The 14,476-nt window shown below is 40.3% G+C and overlaps 1 protein-coding gene across 1 annotated transcript in view; it reads left to right on the top strand.

The window, feature by feature from the left end:
- Positions 1-14,476, top strand: part of DCT (dopachrome tautomerase) — a 52,961-nt gene that overhangs the window by 32,366 nt on the left and 6,119 nt on the right. The window lies entirely within an intron of this gene.

Genomic DNA, 14,476 nt, shown 5'->3' with positions numbered 1-14,476 from the left:
CTGAATAGCAGAATACAACTGGTCCATAGGGTACTCACGGCCATCATCTTCGCAGAGGCAGACTGCCAACATATTTCTCCACTGAACTGACTGTGGGGTTTGAACTTCAGTCTTTTCAGGAAGCAACTGTGGGCTTTAACCACTGCATCACCGGTGCTCCTTTGCATATGTTAATTTAATAATATAAAACAAGACAAGAGAGTACTTAAAAAAAGAAGCATACATTTCCTCCCAAGAATAAAACACTTCAAAATAGATTTAACTTATTTTTAAATGAGAAAAATCATGCTTACCACAATATTTTTCAAAATTGAAAAAAAACATTGCTCTGTCAATCTTTTATTTTTAATGGTTTTAAATGATAGTAATTCAGGAAAGAAGTAGAAAGTGCACCAACCTGAGATACACTTAATTATTCAATTTATATACCTTCATATTCTTATATTTTATATAGTTGCAATTATAATATACACATCACTATGTAATTACATATATATTACCTATAACATCCCATTTTACTTAGCTATTTACTTTTGAAGTTGTTCATTAGTTTTCAAGGACAATTAATGAAGGAGTCCTGGTGGCATAACGATTACATGCTGGGCTGCCAAGGGCAAGACAAGCAGTTTGAACTTACCAATTACTGCTCCACGAAGGATGGACAGTTTCCGAAACCCAAAGAAGCAGTCTGCTCTGTCCTATAGGGTTGACTCAATGGGACAGGGCATATAATTTCTTAATACTTTTGTTAAAAGTTTTTCAGTGAAAAAATGCACGTAATAGGAGTAAAATAGAAAAGGTGCACACTGATACCTGGAAGGGCAACGGAGTCCTGATATGACTATGCCATCCTACATGCTTTCTTTTCATATCCTTTCAGATGCATTTCATGACTATATTTAAAGATATGCTTATATTCATGACTATATTTAAAGATATGCTTGTATTCCTCTCCACTTTTTAAAAGCCAAGTGGTAGCTTACTATAGATACTTCTTTATCTTACTTACCCCCACTGTGTTAAATAATTTCATGTCAATTGGTAAAGAACTTAATTATTTTTTAATGGCTTTCTGGTGTCCCATTGTATGAATTTATTCTGAAAAATATATCTCATCTCCCAATGAAACACATTTAAGTGATTCGTTCTAAGGATTCCTGGTAGTACAGTGGTTTTTTGGTTGCTAATTGAAAGATTGGCGATTCTAAGCCACCCAGCCACTCAGTGGGAACAAGACTTAGTCATGGCCATTGCTTTTGTAAAGATTACAAGCTAGAAAATTATATAGGGAAGTTCTAAAAACAATGCTGCAAGGCAAGGGTAAGTAAAAAAGTATTGATGCTAGATTTCAAGTCCATCCATCACAGATTTATTCAAAACAAATTATGTTTTAACCTGTGTCCCCATTCAGTGGGTGGCTACAGGCAAATTCTTTCAGGAATTAGTCTCTCAGTCTTACTTTTATCAGGATGCCTTGGAAAACAAAACTCCAATCAAAACAGTAGCAATCTGCTGGGCCAGTTCAATTAAAGGCAGAAAGGTTAGCTCAGAAGATTATGGTGACTAATTTTGGGTTCCAAATGAGTAATTTTTGATAAACTTCCCCAAGGTGACCATAGGGATATATTATGAAAGAGCTTTAAGACAATTTAAAACTACGTTAGTGAGAAAAAAAGCACACCAAGAAATTTGCTTAAGCATTTTCTCCATACCATGGTCGTGCACTTGCTCCTTCTCTGTGGGGAGCCGGGACCACGGTAGAGGACTTTCATTGGCAAACTTGACCCCATTCATTCTACTGCCTTGATTTTAACCTTTCAGATTTCCTTATGTTCCCAAAACTCAAATAAAATCTCAAAGGAACACAATTTGAGTCTTTTGAGATTCCAAGACAGCCATTTTGATGTGGTGTGAATCAAAGAGGACAGAATTCTTTGAGGAAGGGTAAGAGAGATGGAAACATCTTCAGGAGTGCACACATTAGATGAAGAATATGTTGAGAAACAGTAGCTTCACGTTTTGATACTTTTGTTTAATAAAGGTCCCTATGGTTTTGCAGCAATATATTAGGGTAAGTAGAGAGAATCGACTCACTGGTGAGATGGTAAACAAATACACATGCAGTTTGGATAGATATTGTGAAGTTGCCATCTTTAAGTTTGAACCAATTCACTCACCTACCAGTAACAATCCCCTCACCCAACTCATTCACACAGCACACTATCACACGTCATCATCTTTAATCATTTGATACTGAGAATGGTGTATCAGTAAGCTCTAGATTGCATTTTCTTCATATAAGTAAGGTTCAGCAACTTTTCAGACTTTTATGATCCATTTGCGTTTCCTTTTTTTTTTTAAATAGCCATTGGGGAAAAAATAAAGTTCTTGTAATCTGTCTATTCATGTAAGATAATGGGTCCTGGAAGAAGGTAAAACTCTCTAAAGTTGCTGAAACTGAGGAATTAAGCACTTGCTCATGAAAATCAAGGATTATAGTCTTGAAGGATTATAGAGTATTTAATAAAGAGCAAGGATGTTGCTTTGAGGACTGATGTGTGCCTGAAAAAAAAAAAGAGCTAGAATTAGTGAACGTGACCTGCTCTCTCTGCAAGTCCCAAACTATGGCATTCTCTTGTGATCTCTCATTTTTCTTGAAAACCTAATAATCTGTTCTTGAAAAATAGCTTACCAGCTTATGAGAGTCTAGTATAACTTTTGGCATGATTTCAACATCTAGAACAGTGTCTGACACTTAGTAAATCCTCAATAATTTTTGTTAGGAGAATATTGAGCATCTATCCAGGATCTCTTTTTTTTAAAAAAAAAGTAATTTTATTAGAGGCTCATACAACTCATCATAATCCATACACACATCAATTGTGTAAAGAACATTTGTACATTCATTGCCCTCATCATTCTCAAAACATTTGCTCTCCGCTTAAGCCCCTGGCATCAGCTCCTCATTTCCCCCCTCCTTCCCCACTGCCCCCTCCCTCATGAACCCTTGGTAATTTACAAATTATTATTTTGTATTATCTTGCTCTGTCCGATTCTCCCTTCACCCACTTTTCTGTTGTCTGTCCCCCAGGGAGGAGGTTATATGTAGATCCTTGTAATTGGTTACCCCTCTCTACCTTCCCTCCATCCTCCCGGTATTGCCACTCTCACTACTGGTCCTGAAGGGATCCATCTTGGATTCCCTGTGTTTCCAGTTCCTATCTGTACCAGTGTACATCCTCTGGTCTAGCCAGATTTGTAAGGTAGAATTGGGATCAAGATAAGAGGGGTGTGGGGGAGGAAGCATTTAGGAACTAGTATGTTTCATCGTTGTTACACTGCACCGTGACTGGCTCGTCTCCTCCCCAGTGTCTCTTATGAGCCAACCCTTTCCTAGGCATTATGCAAACAGACATAATCTTTCCACCTCCAAAAGACTGTATTAGTAAACTACTCTCTTCATTTTAAGATCGGCTGCTCCAGAGGAGAAAGCTTTGGTGGTCTGTTTCTGCAAAGATCCCAGGCTGGGAACTCGGGGACAGTCTGTCTCTTTCACAGGGTCATTGTGAGTCAGACTAACAGCCAAAACATGCTATGGAGTACCCATGTGCCTGGTGGCAGGATTTAGCAACCAATTAAGGTATAAGCTTTAATGGCTTACTCAGAAAAATGTGAAAGTTGTTTTTAGATCATGTGATGCTCAAATTCTTCGTAGCACAAAGCCCAAATAAATAAATAGAGTCATGAAATGACAAACGTGATTAGATATGTTTTAAAAGAAATTACCATGAGAAATTTTCTCATTTGAAAATTCAGACCAAAGTTTATATCTTCTACTTTGAGTGCTTTTTGTTTGTACCTGAAGTGTTAAACTGAAATTTCCCCTATGGAATGTTAGCCAATGGCTTTAAGCAATCACACCTGAATTTCCCTTGGTTCCGCTCCTGAGGACCAGCGTTTTGCCATGTTACCCAGTGCTGTTCACTCTGACTGTGAATGCTACTTTCTGGGTAGTAATGCATGAAGTCCAGTGGAGTTCAGGTGTTGGGTTTTGGCAATTTGCATCTGTCTTCATTACCTATCTTAGATTCCTTTAGCTTTTATTCCACTAGATCCAAATACTTTTCTTATCCCACTCATTCTAGAATCTGAATTTGCAGTTGTGTGAGTTAAAGCCAAGGAGACTTTGTAACTCTGTGGGCTACGTGTTGGACTGCTAACAGCACAGTTAGCTGTTCGAATCCACCAGGTGCTCCATGGGGGAAGGATGAAGTTCTCTGTTCTCCTAAAATTCACAACCTCAGAAACCCACAGGGAAGCTATACTCTACTCTATAGGGTTGCTTTGAGTCAGAATCAACTTTAGGACAATGCCTTAGTGGGTAACAAGGCCAGGAGCCCTAGTGGTGCAGTGATTGAGCGCTAGCCTGGTAACCCAAAGGCTGGCTTTCCACCAGCTGCTCGGCAGAAGAACGACGAGGCAGTCTGTTCCTGAAAACATCGTTCTATAGGTTTTCTATGAGTGATAAGTATTTCATGGCAACTGGCGTGGGTATTCTTTTAAAGTTAAGGTCCTTGATAGTAACCCCCTCCTTTACTGACTGAAAACCACGTGCATGCTTCCCGGTATTTTATTAAATGTATTCTCCTTTAATGACTGAAAACCATGTGCATACTTCCCAGTATTTTATCAAATTTATTCATGCCGTAGGTACCATATTTGTTGACAGATTATTGGTACCCTACAAAGAGCACCTTAAAAAAGTTGTTATCCTTAAGCCCATGTAATATTGCTGTCTCCACTATTGCTTCTAAATTGAAATTTAGTGTTGACTTATTTTTTGGTCCTTTAGTACCTATTTTTAATTTGTTGGAATAAGATAGAATAAGTTTGTGTACCAAAATGTGGACCTTCATTTCTGAAGCACTGGTTTTTAATACCGAGATGTTGCTGTATTTCCATATGGCGGAGATAGAGCAACATCAGGATATATTTCACTTAACATTTGCTTTCATTTCTTACCCTCAAATTATATTTGCCCTTATCAGAGAGACCCATCGAGAGTATTTTCAGCTTATGTCTAAGGAAGACAGCACACCTTTCTGAAGAGCAATTCCAGGTTTCTTATTCACGGACGGCGACCACAAGTATACTAAACCTACCTGTTCTGCCGGCGACTCCGCGCCTCCAACTAGTCTATGGATATGTTATTGCTTACGATGATTTGTTTATTGTCACCTTTGAATTTCCTGGGCACATTCAGCCTTTGTTTTTTAAACTACCATCTATAAATTGGGCAGTCTGTATAAAGTTCCCAGGTAATGGTTTATATCCCTTCTGAGACCTATTATCTCTCTTTATTATTTTCTCTCATTCTTTTCTCTCTCCAGATTATGAATTACTTTGGCATGTTGCCCCCTTTAAGCTATTTACACTTTGCAATGGGGAAATTTGGGAGGTTGTTGATTTCGCCCGAGAGGTGTTTGCCCGTTTTAGTTGTGAATCTCGATTGCTCTGCACCCCAGGAGTCTCACGGCTCTTTGTTCTCGTCAAATTCCAGCTCTAAGTTGAGGCAGATACTATCTAAACGTTCATGATTGTCTAGGACACAAAGTTCAAACTCTAGATGTATCCCCATTTTAAAATGTTGAAGCTATAGCTTCAAAATGATTCTCTCTCTCCCTAGTTGGCCCCGATGAGGATGATTATTAACCACAACACAGCAGTGTAGAGAATACTGTGTTAAGAGTTCCACCTGGACAGCCAGACAACCTGGACTCAAATTCTTCTTCCATCCTTGACTTGCTGTGGAAAGGAGGGCACTTCACTTAACCCTTTGTGCAATACAGGGCTCACCTATAAAACAGAAAAAGAGTAGTGTCTACCACATCTGCTTGCTTGGAGGATTAGCTACATCATTATGGGTAAAGTACTTAGAATAAGCACTCCTAAGTATTAATTAACATATCCATTAAATGCTAATTTTGCACCACATACTTTTCTCAACACTTAGCTCCTTATAGGCCGTATGCATACAGTATGCAATTTCAGGGAGCTAACAGGCTCCACTGCAGCACTGTTGGCACAAAGGTTAAGTCCTCAGCTGCTAACCGAAGGGCTTCTGGTTTGATTCTACTCAACAGCTGCTTGGGAGAAAAGGCCTAAGACCTGCTCCCATCAAAATTACATCCCCGAGAGCCTGTGGGGGAAGTTTTATTCTGTCCCCTGTGTCAGCTGTGAGTCAGCCGAGGCACCCTGATTTTACCACAAAAACTGCATTAAAAATGTACGGATAAACTCGGCTTATGTACAAGTATATATGGTAATCAATTTTTGCAACGAAGTCTTCGAAGCCACCTCCTATATTTTGTTATTTTTTCCAATTGCCATGCACTAGCCTCCACTGTTGCTCTCATTGTCCTTTTGTGTGCTGCTTAATAGGCCCACCTTATCCTCATGTCCAACCTCAGCACTTCTATCCTTTGCCTAGAGATTGAGGGGACTGCTCTCATGACACGCAGGGTTCAGCACACATCTGAGATGTCACTCAGGACTTTCCCCTTTAGAGGACAGCATCGCAGTTAAAAACAACTATTCAATCGTCTCTCAAAATTTCTGTGGGTCGCCAGGAGGGCCTTACCTGGGGAAGACTTGGCTCAGGGACTTTCAATGCAGTTTCAGACAAATGGTGGCTGGTACTGCAATATCTATAAATCAGAATCGACTGGATGGCAGTGAGAGTGGGCTGCCCCGCTGCCTCTGCCTCTTCATGAAATCGCATGTGGTCTCTCAGTCTACACTGGGTTTGACCCTTTTCAAAGCACGAGGGTCTCACAGCATTTATACTACTTCCAGGAAGAGTCAGGGCTTAGATACAAGTGGCAGAAGGTATAATGCCTCTCATGACTCGGCCTCAAAAGTCATGTAATGTCATTTCTCCTGAATTTTACTGATTATGCAAGAGTCACAAGCCCCTCCCATTTCAAGGGGAAGATTGACCACTGAATCTACAGGGGCCTGTGGGGCAAGAGATATTGTGTGGCTATTTTTGGGGAAATATAACCTGGTGCACCCCCTTTTTCTTGAATCGCTTAGGATTTGGTTCAGCAAAACTTGAAGCAAAGAACCTGATACAGAAAATAATGTTTATTCAAACAATGAATGTGGGAAGGGGGAAAGAGCATTAGAACTTACTGTGATGGTGTATATACAATGCATTTAAAAAAATTGATTTAACTATGTAAGCGTTTGATATGTGTGATAGGTAGGTTTATTGTGCCAACCTGGCCAATAGGAACATGTGGGATTAATAAGGTCACAGTTTGATTGGAGAGCAAAGAGATAAATAGCTCAGCAAGCCCCACCCCTCTCTCTCTCTTCCTCTCTGATGATTGGACTAGCATGCTGCTTTTTGCTAGTTCTCTGTCTCATTTTGTGTGCTACACTACCTGTGGGACAGCCACCCCATGGATTGTGTCATTAAAGCTTGAGGCTCCTTCGAGACCTGCTTCCCCATGCTGCTAGTGTATACATCACTTGAACTTGAGGCTGTGGGATCCTGTCGTCTTGCATTGCTTGAGTTCAATATTCCATCCCGGCCTGCTTTGCTAAGCTCGTGAGCTGCTGACTGTTGGTCACCCACCCTGCTGTTTGCTGTCTGTGGCCAGACTGCCTGCATTGCTCTAGGGAAGACACAGCTGTCTATTTCCTTGACCTTGGACCCAGCAGCCCCCCTGACTTGAAGGACTTCTAGTATATTAACTGTTCCACATAAGTGAGTTGAAATGAGCCTTCTGTACTGCTGTGTGGACTAATTAGCTGTTATATTCCTTTGGCTGTATCTATCTAATCATAAGGGTCCTGGTTTTGGTTCTCTAGAGAACTCTGTCTAACACAATATGTGAATATTATCTCAAGAAAACTGCTTTAAAAATTTACTTTGTTGGTACTATCTAAAAAAAAGGGCTAGAACTTTCCATCTATTCTCCATTAAAAGGTCTTTTTATAAGAATTTCCACTCAACTTTAGACTATAGAAAAGCACATACTTCTCAGAATAGGAAAATCACAACTCAACTAGAGAAAATAAGATTAGCACAGGGAAGTATACCACACATAAATTCAAAATATGCCTTTATGAAAGAGCACTGTGCTAATAAATGTAATAAAAATTATACCACAAAACAAGAAGAAAGTTTATTCTTCTCCTATGTAAAGAACTTCCAGTTTCAGGCATTCCAAAGCTGATAGGGCATTTTCATAATCGTCATAGGCACCTGTCTTTCTACTTTGCCATTCCTCTTGCTGCTAGGCACTGTTGACTTGGTTATGACTCACAGTGAGGCTCCTACGTGCATCAGAACACCACCTTCATGGTACCTCTGTTTGAGCCCATTGTTGCACAGTCACTATGCCAACTCATCACACTGAAGGCCTTCCTCTTTGTCATTGACTCTCTACTGTGCCCATTATGATGTCCTTCTCCAGGAACTAGGCCTTCCTGAGAACATGTTCACCACACTTCTAAGGAGCATTCTGGCTGTTCTTATTCTAACGCATTTCTTTATTCTTCTGGTAGTGCCTGGTATAGACAATATTCTTCACCAACTTCATAATTCAAATACATCAGTTCTTCTCTGGTCTTCCTTAGTCACTATCTTTTGCATATTTTTGAAATGACTGAAAATACTGTGGCTTGAGTCAGGCACAACTCAGTCCTCAAAATGACTTCTTTGGTGAATGTCTTCCCCCCCCCCCCCCGAGTTTTCTTTTTTTTCGCTGAGAGGTGGCTATTGTAGCTCCACTCACGATACCCACGTTGTAGAGAGCAGCAAGGAGAAATGGGAAAGAGAAAAAGGAATAATGTTTCACTGGAATGACTCCATTTAAACAGTTTTTCTAGAAGCCTAATCTAATGATATTCACTTAAATCTCATGGACGGCTTGGCATTTTACCTCGCCTAAAATACAAGGAAGTTACAGAGGGAAAAGAAGAGAATGGACTCTGGGTACCCATCCACCTCCCCTTATTTGGGCACCTTTCTGGAGGTGAGACTTCTTTTTGTGGTTGGCAGGTGTCGGGTACCATTCTGGAGATGAGACTTCTATTTGTGGTTGGCAGATGTCCTGGCTAAATGTGGAGGGTGAAACAACCTTCTACTCCTCTGAGGACCTTCTAACTTACCCCTAGTTCCCAGGACTCAGAGACCTAGTCTTTTGAGTTCTTTATAGTTGGGCCTGAGGGTTACTATTAATAATTGTACTACAGTGTGGTGGCGTAGAAGGAGCCCTGGTGATGGAGTGGGTTACAAATTGGACTGTTAACCATAAGGCTAACAGTTTGAACCCACCAGTCACTCTGCAGGAGAGAGATAAGGTTTTCTGATCCTGCAAAAATTTATAAGCTGAAACTTACATTTCTATTCAGCCCTAAAAAGTTGCTATAGGTTGGAATCAACTTGATGGCAGTGAGCTTGCTTGTTTTTATTTGTCTGTGGTCTAGAGGCAGGGATAATGCTAATTAAGTTCTTAGATTTTTATTTTTTTTAGAACTGACCCCTTCCTCAGACTTGGCTTTTTCTGAGCTCTACTTGTAGGGAATATTGATCACTTATGTGATCAGTTTATGTAATTGATAAATTACATAAGTTTTCAGGGCTTATCTGTTGTTACTCCATGCTAAGGTTTTAGAATGCAAAATCTTTTATCCTGCCAAAACTCAGGTCATAAAATGTCATGATTTCAAGATGACTATCTCTGCCGGGAACTTAAAACAACGACAACCAAAAAAATCCATACAGGAAAAATAAAGACTTTCTACTGAAACCCTACTCATTCTTTTCTTTTTTACATTAAGCTGTAATTAACATATGATATAAATCAATAGTTAAATCATTAAATAGGTACATGCAGTAATTGTCGCAATCAACTTTGGAGCCTTTTCTTCCTTCTTGTACTCATTGATGTTGACTCCCATTCCATCTGTCCTCCCCTCCCTTCTTGTACTCATTGATGTTGACTCCCATTCCATCCATCCTCCCCTTCCTTCTTGTACTCATTGATGTTGACTCTCCATTCCACACATCCTCCCCTTCCTTCTTGTACTCATTGATGTTGACTCTCCATTCCACACATCCTCCCCTCCCTTCTTGTACTCATTGATGTTGACTCCCATTCCATCCGTCCTCCCCTCCCTTCTTGTACTCATTGATGTTGACTCTCCATTCCATCCGTCCTCCCCTTCCTTCTTGTACTCATTGATGTTGACTCCCATTCCATCCATCCTCCCCTTCCTTCTTGTACTCATTGATGTTGACTCCCTATTGCGCCTATCCTCCCCTTCCATGTCCCAGACAATCATCAATCCAGCTACAGTCTTCAAAAATCCATCCATCCTAGTTTCTCTATTCAGGTATATGTACTAAAAAGAAAAAAAAGAAAAGGCAAAGAACAAACATGAACCTCACACTAATGATCATATAAAACAGATAAAGATTTCAAATTAAGAGAAAGTAGGGAATATTTGAAATTTAGAAGAGATTCATATTGGTACCAGAGAGAGATCCAAGTACAAGGTGCTACATTCAGCCTAAGTACAGTTGCTGAAATCCACACTTTACAACACTCTCTGTCTGATATTAGGGCTCCTAATGTTCCTAGCCTCTATGCATTAGCATTTCTCCTAGGACTCAATCTGCACCGGCACCCTGCAAGCAGATTTTGGGTTACTATTATCATCAATCATAACTTTCTGCTCCCTGAGTGTTTAGAACTGAGGGACTGGCACCATTCACTCTTCCAGGTTTGGATCTTATTATTTACAATCCTTGGCTGTAGTGCTTCTTCTGTCTAGATTTAGCTGACTGCTCACTTCGATAGCTGGTTGTGTTGAGACAAGTCTCCAAGACCCCAGAAGCTGTTTTTCATGATAGGCACTATCTGATTTCTTCCCTGCACTTTGCTATGGCACTAATGTCTTCAGTTCTCTCCTCATGAGGCTGAGTACCACGCAGGGTTCTCTCATAAGCAAAAATTGAGAGCATTTGTTATATATTACGGCTTGTATTATATTATATTATGGCTATGAGCATGTGAGCGTCCATGGTTCACTTTTAGAGACATCATGGTAATTTTACTGTAGTACATCATAAATCGTCCCCGTGGGGTCCAAGGAAACTTATTGATAATAACATTATTTTAGTCAATGGTCCCATGGAGTCTAAGGAAACTTATTGATAACAACATTATTTTAGTCAATGGAAACTTATTGATAATAACATTATTTTAGTCAATGGTATCATTATTTTAGTCAATGGTGAAACCGTGAGGCAAAGGATTCATACATGTGTAGGACTTCTTAACTTGATAGCCTTTTCTCTTTCAAATATAGTCATGGGAAACAATATGAGAGGGTTTCAAACTTTCTTTTTGAACCCCCCAAAGACTGGTAGAACACACTCCCTATCACCTATACAGGTGAGTAAAAAACATAAGGCTCTCAAAAAGATGGATTGATACAGTGGCTGCAACAATGGGCTCAAGCATAGGAACAATTGGGACGATGGTGCAGGATTGGGCAGTGTTTCCTTCTGTTGTGCATAGGGTTGCTATGGGTCAGAATCGACTCAAGAGCACCCAACAACAACAACAAGTATAAATAAAAGGTGGAGAGAAACGTCAATTAAAATCTGAACAGATATTTATAGGTTAAGTATTAAGGTGACGGAAGGACCTTGGGCCTCTACTCAAACACTCCCTCAATGCATGAATACTTTCTTTTATTAAGTTGGAACTCTATGATGCTCACTCTCCCAACACAACTGCTGAAGCCAAAGTGGGTGAACAAGTAAATGTGGTGAAGAAAGCTGATGGTGCCTGGCTATCAAAAGAGATAGTGACTGGGGTCTTGAAGGCTTGAAGGTGAACAAGCGGCCATCTAGCTCAGAAGCAAAAAAGCCCACATGGAAGAAGCACACCAGCCAGTGCGATCACGAGGTGCCAAAGGGACCAGGTATAAGGCATCATGCAAAATGTATATAAGGCCCTAGTGTTGGCCACTGTAGATCCCCTCATAGAGGGGTTTAGGATAGGAGATGGGTCAGTCAGGGTACGAGGTAGTACCGATGAAGAACACAGATTTCCCCCAGATCCTGGATGCTTCCTCCCCCCAACTACCATGATCTGAATTCTACCTTGCAGAGCTGGATAGGGCAGAGGTTGTACACTGGTGCATATGGGGGCTGGAGGCACTGGGAATCCAGGGTGGATGATACCTTCAGGACCAATGGAGTGAGGGGCGATGCTGGGAGAGTGAAGGGTAAGTGGGTTGGAAAGGGGGAACTGATTACAAGGATCCACATGTGACCACCTCCCTGGGAGATGAACGGCAGAGAAGGTGGGGAAGGGAGATTCCAGATAGGGCAAGATATGACAGAATAACAATGTATAAATTACCAAGGGCACATGAGGGAGGGGGGAGCGGGAAGGGAGGGGAAAAAAAAGAGGACCTGATGCAAAGGGCTTAAGTGGAGAGCAAATGTTTGAGAATGATTGGGGCAGGGAATGTGCAGATGTGCTTTATACAATTGATGTATGTATATGTATGGATTGTGATAAGAGTTGTATGAACCCCTAATAAAATGTAAAAAAAGAAAAGAGGAGAGAAAAAAAATACACAACGGTAATACGGGCCAGAAGAGAAAACAATGAGAAGGGCCTGAGAAGTACACAGAGCAAAGAATTCAGCCTGGGAAAATCAGGGAAGAGATCTCAGGGCAGGCAATATTTCAGCAGGTGTCTGAGAGGGGAATAGGCATTCCAGGTTAAGAAAACAACTTCAGTTAGAAAGAGGCCACTAAGGTTGAATTGTACAAAAAAAAGGTAACTTGAGTCATTCTACTGTTTTATTAAGAATTATTGAGTTTTATTGAATGGAAAGAAGTTTATCAAAAAGCAACTACATGAGGATAAACTATTTATACAAATAAAATTATTTGGCTTAACACTGTCATCAGCCAACAGAAAGATTCAGGATTGACTGTATCCAGGTATGATGCTAAGCCAGTGACTTCAAAGGTGAAAAGAATTTATTTCTGAACTTAAAGAGTTAGGGGACTAGTAGGGAAATACAACTCCTGGGTGGTAAAAAGCATTTAACATACGAGGCTATGAACAGAAAAGTTGGAGGATCAAGTCTGCCCAAGGCACTGACGATCTACTTCCAAAAAAAGTAGGCATTGAAACTTTGTAGATAACAGATCTACTCAGACACGGTACTCCAATCATGTTGATTGACTCAATGGCACCTATAACAGTGAACAGATGAATGACTGAATTAATTTCATGGGTATTTCTTAAAATAAGCCCTCCCCTCACATGTGGCAGGCTAAGAGAAGTAGACACCGTCCCTGAGCCCTTAAGCTTACAGTCTAGGGCATGAAAGGAAAACTCTAGCTAGCAGGCATGAAAGCTGAGCTGAACTCTCAGGCTTATATCCTGTTGCAAACCCAGGACTATCAATGTGAAAATGCCACTGTTAATACTTTAAAACACGTGAGAATCAGTATTTGAAAAGGGTTTAACAACTTCCTTGAGAAAATAAAAATGAGCACTATGTGAATTACAACATTTCCAGACTCGTTTGCTGGCACAGCCCCAAGAATCCAGAATGAACTGGTTATAAAATGAGCGGATGAAATGGTAGAGAAAATTGAACCCGATTTTGGAGATTTTCCTTCTTTCTTTTTTTACTGCCCTTTCGATCTCACTACTGGTGAACACAACCTCTTTTTTTGATCAGCTCATAAAATGAAAGAGTCTGAATTTTGACTAGCATATCTATCTTCCAACTTGCCTTTTCACTAAAAACAATAAATTATCAGGCATATGTGGGTGTATGCAATAAAAAAACCCAGATTTTTTTTCAAAGCTATATATTTAAATTTTTTTTACAAAACAACCTCATCACCTTCAAAGCACTCTCCATAATACTTAATACATTTGTCAAATCTGTGATTCCATTCTTGGAAATATTTTGCCAACTCATCTGTTTGGATGGTTGACAGCACCTCCCTCATTTTCTCCTTCACCTCTTCTACTTGGTCAAATCGTTGTCCTTTCCTGTCCCTCTTCATTCTCAGAAACAAAAAGAAGTCACATGGAGCCAGGTCAGGTGAGTCAGGTGTGGAGGGCAAAAGAGGCATGCTGGTTTTTTGCCAAAAACTGGTGCACTGAGATGGCTGCATGAGCAGATTCATTGCCATGGTGGCAAAACCAGTCCCCCATCTGCCACAAATCAGGCTTTTTTTGTCACACACTGTTACAAAATCTTGTCAGAACCTCTAAATAGAAAGCTTCATTAACAGTCTGACTTGGTGGATTTAGCTCCAAATACACTATGCCCTTCACATCACAAAATCAAATGTGCATTGTCTTTGTTGATGTCCCTTGACATGTTTTTGGGGGGCAAAGTGATGATG

This window comes from Tenrec ecaudatus, chromosome 11 (assembly GCF_050624435.1).
Source record: "Tenrec ecaudatus isolate mTenEca1 chromosome 11, mTenEca1.hap1, whole genome shotgun sequence".
Taxonomy (NCBI): Eukaryota; Metazoa; Chordata; class Mammalia; order Afrosoricida; family Tenrecidae; genus Tenrec; species Tenrec ecaudatus.
The sequence above is the reverse complement of the archived record's forward strand: the minus strand, read 5'-3'. Positions and strand labels throughout refer to the sequence as shown.